General features: G+C 45.1%; 1 protein-coding gene across 1 annotated transcript in view; it reads left to right on the plus strand.

Annotated features, from left to right (window-relative positions):
* MARCHF10 (membrane associated ring-CH-type finger 10) overlaps window positions 1-9977 on the plus strand; it is a 48510-nt gene that overhangs the window by 21618 nt on the left and 16915 nt on the right. The gene's annotated exons all lie outside the window — the stretch shown is intronic.

A 9977-nucleotide genomic window follows, 5' to 3' on the forward strand; every position in this document is an offset into this window, starting at 1 on the left:
CTGAGGCTTCTAGAATACCTTCTTTTGCCTCAGCCCTATCCCAGGACACATTTCTAAACACCAACTCAATTTTAAAAGGCAACTTAATTTTGGACTCTTTTCAAAGTGACATACAGCCATATTAACCATTTAACCAGAGTAGAATAAGTAGGGAAATACACAGCACCTCCGTCTAGTCAACTAGGAGTTGGAGGAGTAGTAGACTAGAAAGCAGTCTCTCAGCACAAGCAGGAAACCGTGTCCCCAGGACACGGTTGCTGGCTTATAGGAGCCTGCTGTAACGGGATATTTCACCCTCCCAAACCTTCACAGAGAAGAAACAGGAGCTCTGATTTCCCCATAGAAAATGATGAAAATGATTAGCCCAGGACTTGGGGTGGAGGGAGCAGCAAACTTCTATGAAGAAGCTCTTCTGTCCTTGCTGGAAGGGATGCTGTTCCAAATGCACAAACCTCAAGGACTCAGGGCATGTTGTCACTGTATTTACTTCTTCGTCAGCAAAGAAGGTGGAGACCAAGAGTACGGTCTGCCCTGCTGATAGGAACAGGATTACTGTCCTTCACCATCAGCAGCCAGCAACCGAATAACTAGATTCCAGGTCACAAGGAGCCAACATGACATGGGAAGGCGGCAGTAAACCTGACACCAGCAGCAACTGGCCCATGCCCAAGCCTGGCTCAGTGGGATGTTGACCAGTGAGATCACCTGAATTTCCCAGAAAGCATGGCGAACTTAAGGCTATTATGAAGGCTATTACCCAACATAAACATTTTAATTGTTTTGTTCATGATGATCCACACAAACTTTGGAGGTTGAAACAAAAACAAAAACAAAAACAAAAAACAGACTTAGTGGCTTCAAGTAACCCGTAGTGGCTTAAAAAGTCAGACTGTCCATCCATATGTGAGGGCAGCAAAAGTCTAGAACTGCGGTGTCCAATAAAGCGCCACTAGCCTTGTGTGGCTATTTACCTTTACTTTTAAATTAATTCAAAGAAAATTTTAAATCCAGTTACTTGGTCTCGCTAGCCACATTTCACATGCTCAGTAGCCACATGGGTCCCACGGCTGCCGTACTGGATCGCACAGATGTAGGACATTTCCACCACTGCAGAACATTCTAAGGGACAGCGCTGCTCCAGACTGCAGTCAAGTTCAAAAAAACAAGACAAGAGGCCCTGGGCCAGGGAGCGGGTTTTGCTTCCCAGAAACGGGCCCTGCATAATGCATAATACAGTGCTTTTGCATACTGCAGCCCCTTTGCAAATGTTGGCTCTCCGATGATGGCGCCGCTGTCCAAAAAGGCTAGCTCAATTTGCATTATGTGTTTTCTGCGACCTCAGTATATTTGCATGCCTCCTTTCATGACCTATTTGTTCAGCCTATCCTGCCTATGAAACCTTCAGCTTCTCCCCTTTCAAACAACTCTCGGGGAGTTGCTCTCCTATTAATCTGTCAATGTCAACCTACCAACACCCTTACCGGTGTCATGAAAGCAGCCAGGGCTTAGCACAGTGCATAAGCGTTCCATGACTCACGCTTATAATTTTCCCTAACTTCTGCTTGTCCATTCTCAGATTCCTTGAGGGTCGGGCCTCCCTCCTCTCTGGCTCCAGGCCCATGTACAGCTGAGGCAGGTCACACACGCACATACGGGTTCTAACTGCCGAGAGGCCCCACCCTGGGAGGCTGTGAGTCATCGTTAGCACCTGGTGTGGTGTTTGTCATAGCCACCCTCTTGCCTGTAGTTGGGATTCTGCACCCTCGAGGTGCACCTGAGTAATACTGCAGCTCTGCACACGACATCCCCAGCTCCAGCGTACGTCACGGAGAGGGAATGTTCAGCCCACGGTTTGACAAGTGCAGATCTGTGGGAATTCTCATCTGATTTGTGTGCCGTTTTAGCTGTTGATCTGTTCACCATGGCGCGTCCCACAAGTGCCTCACACTCAAGATGCTGACAGCATCCTCTGTTTCCTTCCGAATGGTTCCTCTTCCTGAATTTATTTCTGCCCAAGTCACAATTCCAGAAATTATCTTGGATTCCTTCTCCTGCTCCTTCTCACACTTCACAGCAATCAGACACCTAAGCCAGGCCTTCTGGCCTCCTCTTGTGAATCTGTCCATCAGCACGCCCCACTGCAGGGTCATCTTTTTTGGCCTGGAAATGGTAGGAGTCATTTCCTTGGACCTTGTACCTTCACCTCACCCCTTCCAGCCAGTCTTCCAGATTGCAGTAAGAGTGATCCCTCCAGAAGCAAACTGGATTGCGGCACTCCTCCATTAAAAATTCTTTACTGGATCCCCATTGTCTTTGGCATCAAGTCCAAACACGTTAGCAAGGTACTCAAGGTCCTTGACAGCCTGACCCTCAACTCTGAGGGCACCTCTTCTGTGAAGTTTCTAAGCTTCTGTTAGGGGTCAGGTGTCTTTGTTGTTGTCCCTCCTCTGCATTCCCGTAACACTCTCTGGGCTTGAGCCCACCTTGGGATACATCTTCCTGTCTTGCCAAACCCACCCCCCAGCTGGAAGCTACCCAGGAGCAGGTGCTGTTTACTGTCCTGTTTCCAGTGCCCCCCACCTAAGAGGAGCTCCATGAATGTGTGACGGCTGACAGTTACAAGAACATTTTTGGAATGTGCACATGTTGTTGAAGTCCTAGTGATAAAGTTGTTAACAGCCAAAACACGAATCCTCATGATGAACAAGAGAAAACAGGAGATGCTGTTACTTGGGAGTGGAGTAGGGAATGGTCCCTGACATGGCCTGAGAGGCAAGGAGTTTATAAGGCTGCCAAGGTACAATGGCCAGTGTGGGCTTGAAGATGAGTCAGTTATATCCAACCACTTGAAAACTTCCACACTGGTGTTGACCAAAGAGGGACCAGCAAAAGAGAGTCTCCTTTTCCAGGCATACTTCTCTGCAAATGGACATATGGCTTCTTCAAAGCCCTGGCTAAGTTCCTTTTGTCACATATCAGTAAGAACACAAGGACATAAGAGAGCCTGGGCTGAGGCTCTCTGTGGATTGAGGAAACTCGGAAGGGCCCCAAGTTGGCCTGGGACTCAGTTGTACTTTATAAGAGAAATCTTGCTATAAAAACATGACTTAATGTTCCACCAGGGGACTCACCAGATTAAACTGGATACTAATTTTGTGATTTAGTCATAGATTAACTGGAATACCTGGCGAGCACACCCCTCTGTGGACAAGCCAGGGCGCCGGAGGCCTTCAACAGCACTGATGGAGCACACAAATGCTAACCTGATACTGGGCAAAGCCAGCAGCGAACGCTTCATTTCTCCTTCATTTCTGTGCTTTGTCTGAGTTCCACTAGGTAATTTAAAAATAGGCCATGGCAGCAAAATGGGGCAACTGTCAGTTCACATTGCAGCTGCTTCCAGAACGTTGTCCTGCCTTTTTTAACAGATAAGCAAGACAGCCTCAAGTCAGTCCTTCCACTGGGGTGATTCTGCCATGTGGCCGGGTGATACAAATCCCAATTGTTATCCCAGCTCAGTGAAATTGTTGATGCTGAGAATCAATGGCCTCTGACCCAGAGAGTTCCTTGTGTTAATTGGACTCAGCATCTCCGAAATTGCATGGAAGAAGATCATAATAAAGTAGCTTTTTCCCGCATTTTATGCAATGCTATGTATTTACGTTTACCATATTTTATTAAAATTCCCTCCTTTAAAAAAAATGGCCCTAATTATTTTTTAAACCCCCAAAACTTGTTAAAAACCAATTAAAATTCCAGCTATCGAAATATAAAAATTTTTCAACTGCAAGATGTTATTTGGGTGCAGACCTGCATTAAACACGATATATAACATGCAGCATTTCATCCTAAAATTTTCTTTGGTATTGCTTTTATATTGCTTTATTCATTAAGGAATTATGAACCACTTGCATCCAAGACATGTTGTTAGGTGCCATAGGGACAGGCCACTAATGAAACCATGCCCCACCCCTGGGTAGTTCACAGTGCTGGCGAAATAAGATGTCGCATGAACACCTGCAGTTCAAGACAGAGTGTAAGAAAAGGTAGAAGAAACCCTGGAGAAGCTTCACAGAGGATGCAGATTTTCCCTTGGATCTTAAGGCACGACAGGATTTGGGGAGCTGGAAGTGGGGGTGGGGAGCTTAGGCAGGTGGAAGGAAGAGCCGAAGTCAAAGACATACAGGCACTCTTGGGCAAGGGTGAGCTGTCTGGTCTTCCTGCACCATGGGACATGTCTATCAGACCTCTCTTCAGAGCTCCCCTCCCTGAGGGACACCAGTCATATCCCTCCTGCACCCTTTCCTTAGGATCAGGGGACAGGAGGGTACCCTTCTCACTCCCAGGTCTGCTCCTCAGGCTCTGATGGAAACACAGGTGCACTAAGGCTTGCCAAGTTTTATTCCACTATCCCCTCTCCCATCCCCCACCACCCCTATTATTTCTTGGCCATTCTCCTTCAGTGAGGACTCTGGCAGTGGCTGGCTCTCTGTTCACCTGTCTCCTGGTCTCCTGCCACAATCCTGGATGACTTTAGCACCCACCTGGATAATCAGGCCACACATACCCTGGCTTCTCAGTTCCAGATGCATCTTAAGTGTCCCCCTCCATGCCACTGTGCCACCACCTCCCCCCGCCAACGGCACATCCTGGACTGTAACATCAACCAAAATCCACTGATCATACCAGACTTCCAGCTCTTCTGCTCATCCCTTTTTACTATAACATCTCTTCCACCTCTTGGGAACCTCTGGTCCATTGGCCCTTTGCTCTCTCGTGGGCCGCCTTACTGACTTTCCCTTCCTAAGCAGCCTAGATTCTGTGCTAATCCTCTTAATAAGGGGCACACAGGTGGCCCACTCGGTTAAGCATGCAACTCTTGATCTCAGCTCAGGTCTTGTTCTCATAGTGGTTGAGTTCAAGCCCTACTTTGGGCTCCAAAAAAAAAAAAATCCTCTTAATAATTCCCTTGCCCTTTATCTTTTTTCTCATCTCTCTGGCAAAAATCTGGGCCATCGGTGGTCTCTGGGTCTCTATCAAGGCCCCTGGCAACTGCTGGAGAAAAACCACTGAAATGTGAGACGCAGTACCCACTGAAAGGTCACAGCCACCAGCCTCCTGGAATTCCTCAGTGCTGCCCATTTTCCCTGTTCAACTCTCTCCCACTTTGAACCTTCTTCCCTTTGCGCAGTGTTTAGTCCCTCCTCTCTTCCACCCCACCCCTTAGTGGTCCTCAGACAGAAACTTCTTCAGCTCAGTGCTGCCCTGCCCACTCATTCCCTTCCTTGTGTACCACCCACCGCTCTGTCCCACCCATTACAAGCCTCTCCATCCCGACTCATGATCCCCGCTCCTTGCTGTCCTCCGGCCCCTTATCCATCCGGCTCCCTTCCCCTGCCTGCATCCCCAGCTGCCCCAGAGCATCTAATCATGATCCAAGGTCTCCTATCAAAAAAAAAAAAAAAAAAAAAAGAACAGTTCTTCCTTGATCCCACATCCCTTCTACTTGGTTCTTCTCCTTTACACACAAACTTCTCAAAGAATTATTTACACTCACTGACTCCATTTCCCCACCTCCCACTCACTCCTCAACCCACTCCAATCTGGCTCCCATGCTCGTCATTCCACCGAAATGGCGCTTTGTCAAATGACTTCCACGTCTCTGAACCCGGCAGGTCTTGCAGTCCTTGCCACGCTTGCTCTCCGGGCAGTGTTGACGGCCTCCTTACTCCATCCCTCTTGAAACACTGGGTCCCTGAGCTCCTACAAAGCCGTCTTCTCCTCCAGCGTGCCTCCCTGCCGCCTCCTCCACCCATGCTGAGTCCCGGGGTTCCTCAGGGCTTGGTGTTCTTCTCACTCCGTATCTTCAGGGGTGGGGGGGCGGTATCCTATTTTTGTATCACAGACCTCTGGGACAGTAGGGTGAACTCTCTAGATCTTCTCAGACCATTTTCAGATACATAAAATAATAATATACAGGGTTTCAAAGGAAACCACTTTCATCGAAAGTCATAATATTTTTAGAAATCTGTGATTCAGTAACGTCTGTAAAATGTGAAAATATCTATGATTGCTATTGGTGACAAAGTCACAAGTACTGCCGATACTATGGTGGTTCGTTGCCTGTGTTCAGAAATGAAGGCCATATTTAGATTTCGGTTGAAGGTTAGTCGAAATAAACATGTAATTTTCCCATCCAAGTTCATGACCCACTTCCAGGAAGTCCTGCTCTATAAATTCTCCATAGGTCACCTTCTCAAAATTTTTTAAGATTTTATTTATTTGACAGAAATCACAAGCAGACAGAGAGGCAGGCAGAGAGAGAGAGAGAGAGCAGGAAGCAGGCTCCCCGCTGAGCAGAGAGCCCGATGCGGGGCTCGAACCCAGAACTCCGGGATCATGACCTGAGCCGAAGGCAGAGGCTTTAACCCGCTGAGCCACCCAGGCGCCCCTCACCTTCTCAAAATTAAAACTGCCAAAGCCAAGATGCTAACTGCCAATGACTCCCAGATCTCTATATCCAACCCAGAACTCACTTGTAATCTCCAGGGCTGAATATTCAACTGTTTACTTATTACTTCTACTTGGAAGTCTCCACAGAAGCAATACTGTAGTCCCCAACCTGGCCCTTCATGCTTGCTTTTGTGCAGCATCATCAGAATCTGGCACTTTCTCTCCTCCTCACCCTCATATTCAATTCAGTCACCAAGTCTTTGCCATTTTACTTCCCCAATAGCTTTTTAATCTGTGTGTGCTTCTCTTCCATTTCCTAAGTAGGTTAGGAGATCTCCTAGCCAAGTCATCCCTTCTGCTCCTCCCCCTAAATCCCTCTTTCCCCACTGCAAGTAGAGTGATAGTGATGAGTGGAACCCTGGCCCACTTCAACCCCTTCTGTGGCTTTCTGTACTTTCAGAATGGAAACCAAAATCCATCATGGAGCCAACAAGGCCCTGTCAGATCTGGCCTGCTGTACTGCTCCATCCACACTGGCTTTGGGCCCTCCTATGTGCCAGGCCACCTTCTGCTAAGGAGTCTTTGTACATGCTGTTCCCTTTTCTAACAACACACACCCTGCCTTCCCACTATGCCTCCGATGTCAGCCCAGGTCTCTTCCTCAGAGAGGTTTTCCCAAACTGCCCCTCCCCCAACTAGATTAGGGCCCTTCTACCCTATCTTCTGAGGCTGTCCATATGCTTCCCCCCCTTTTTTTAAATTTAGGACATGTAATTTTACATTTAATGATTATTTGATTAAATGATCTACCTTCCTACCTAGACTGTAAGCTCTGTAAGAACCAAGTCTTTGTTTTACTCATCATTCCCATACCCCAATGTATGTGGCTATATTGCCTTTTCCACGAAGAGTCACTGGTTAGTATGAATTTATGTTCCTCCTAAAGCACCAAGTGTGGGAGGTATCTTTTAAAATTTATCTCACAGGGCCGCCTGGGTGGCTCAGTGGGTTAAAGCCTCTGCCTTCGGCTCAAGTCACGATCCCAGGGTCCTGGGATTGAGCCCCGCATTGGGTTCTCTGTTCAGCAGGGAGCCTGCTTCCTCCTCTCTCTCTGCCTGCCTCTCTGCCTACTTGTGATCTCTGTCAAATAAATAAATAAAATCTTTAAAAAAAAAATAAAATTTATCTCACATTGACTTTCCTATATTGATCATTGATCTCTCATTGTTACCAGATGATAACATGAAGGAAACATTTTAAATCTAATGAAATGTTTATTATGAGCCATAAAAAGAAAACTGGCAGTGTTCCCACCAAGTACCTAGTTTATCCCAGCAGCCCAGCGATATCTATATATCTATACTACTGCTCCATTTCTTAATATTTTACTCTGAGAGCTTCAAAACATATAGAACAGTTGACAGAATTGTGTAGTGAATATCCATATATCCACCACTCACAGTCTACAATTGTTGACATTTTGTTATATTTGCTTTATCACGTATCGATCTATCCAACCACTGATCCACCTTGTGTTCTGGTGCATTTCAAAGCCAGTTGCAGACATCTGCCCCCCCCCCCCCCCAAAACCCTTCAATAGGTACATCATTAACTAGCATTGAATATTTGTTATGGCTTTTGTGGTTTTGATTGTTCATGTTTGTTTTTTCAGGTTAGAGGTAGGAATTACCTGTAATGAATTGTGAAAATTTTAACAGTAGTAATGAGTTTTGACAGTAATTTGACAATTTTTTACAGTAATAATGAGTTTTGACAAATGCATGTAACCATATAATCCCTCCAAAAAAAAAAAAAACACAACAAAACCATGTAACCCAAACCCCCGTCAAGTTTTCATCACCGCATGAAGACTCCTTATGCGCCGTTTTTAGCCACTTCTTATGCCTGTCCCCTCTCTGCTATTCTGCTTTCCCCATAAATTAGTCTTGCCTTTTCTTGTTCCATTTTTTTAAAAAAAGATTTTATTTATTTTAGAAAGAGAGAGAGACACAGAGCAGTGTGGGGAGGGAGAGAGTCTTAAGCAGACTGCACTGATTGCAGAACCCAACATGGGGCTTCATCTCAAGACCTTGAGATTATGACCTGAGCCAAGACCAAGAGTTGGATGCTTAACAAACTACACCATCCAGGACCCCTCTTGTTCTATATTCTAAAATGGTTTTAAGTTCAACTTTTAAGTCATCTCAGACCCTTTTTAGAACTAGGTGGAATAGGGCGCCTGGTTGGTTCAGTGGGTTAAGCCACTGCCTTCGGCTCAGGTCATGATCTCAGGGTCCTGGGATAGAGTCCCGAGTCGGGCTCTCTGCTCAGCAGGGAGCCTGCTTCCCTCTCTCTCTCTCTCTCTCTCTCTGCCTGCCTCTCCATCTACTTGTGATTTCTCTCTGTCAAATAAATAAATAAAATCTTTAAGGAAAAAAAAAAAAGAACTAGGTGGCATATACTAAGTTGGTGAGATAAATGAACCTGTATAATAATGAAATTAAAATTATGTGGGACGCCTGGGTGGCTCAGTTGGTTAAGCAGCTGCCTTCGGCTCAGGTCATGATCCCAGCGTCCTGGGATCGAGTCCCACATCGGGATCCTTGCTCCGCAGAGAGCCTGCTTCTCCCTCTGATTCTGCCTTCCACTCTGTCTGCCTGTGCTCACTCTCGCTCGCTCTCTCTCTGACAAATAAATAAAATCTTAAAAAAAAAAAAGAAATTAAAATTATGTATGAGTAACTAATCAAAATTATAATCTTCTTCCAAAATGACAAAGACTTTTTTTTTAAAAAGATTTTATTTATTTATTTGACAGACAGAGATCACAAGTAGGCAGAGAGGCAGGCAGAGAGGAGGAAGCAGGCTCCCCGCCAAGCAGAGAGCCTGATGCAGGGCTCGATCCTAGGACCCTGAGATCATGACCTGAGCCAAAGGCAGAGGCTTAACCCACTGAGCCACCCAGGCACCCCGACCAAGACTTTTAAAAAGAGAATAGCTGGAAAAGTTCTAGAGAAAATGGCATTCTCATACACATCTAGAAATGTAAATTGACACCAATATTTCTGGCAGACAATTTGGGAACAAAAAACTTTAAATCTTTGTAATGATTTTAATCTACTAATATAAATTCCCACTTTGGGAAACTTAAGGAGATAATTAAAGATGTGTATAAATCTGTAAGAATATTCATCATAGCATTATTTATTATAGCAAAAAGCTGGAAGCAAAGAATATGATCAACAGAAAGAATTATGATAGATCCATCCAGTAATTGAGGAGTATATTATGAAGATAAAGAGAACTACCAAGAAAAAATGAACTTTATGTAGTGGGTTTAGTCTTAGAGTAATATTTGTATTGTAATTTTCACATTATTTCACATTTATTACAGACTAAAACAAAAAATATTAATATAATTAAGGCATAAACATAAAATACAAATATAAAATTATTAAAGGAAGGGAAAGTTCCTTACAGTGTTACATTTTAATAAGAAATATCACTGTGAATTCATGATTTTTA

This window comes from Mustela nigripes, chromosome 16 (genome assembly GCF_022355385.1).
Source record: "Mustela nigripes isolate SB6536 chromosome 16, MUSNIG.SB6536, whole genome shotgun sequence".
Lineage (NCBI taxonomy): Eukaryota > Metazoa > Chordata > Mammalia > Carnivora > Mustelidae > Mustela > Mustela nigripes.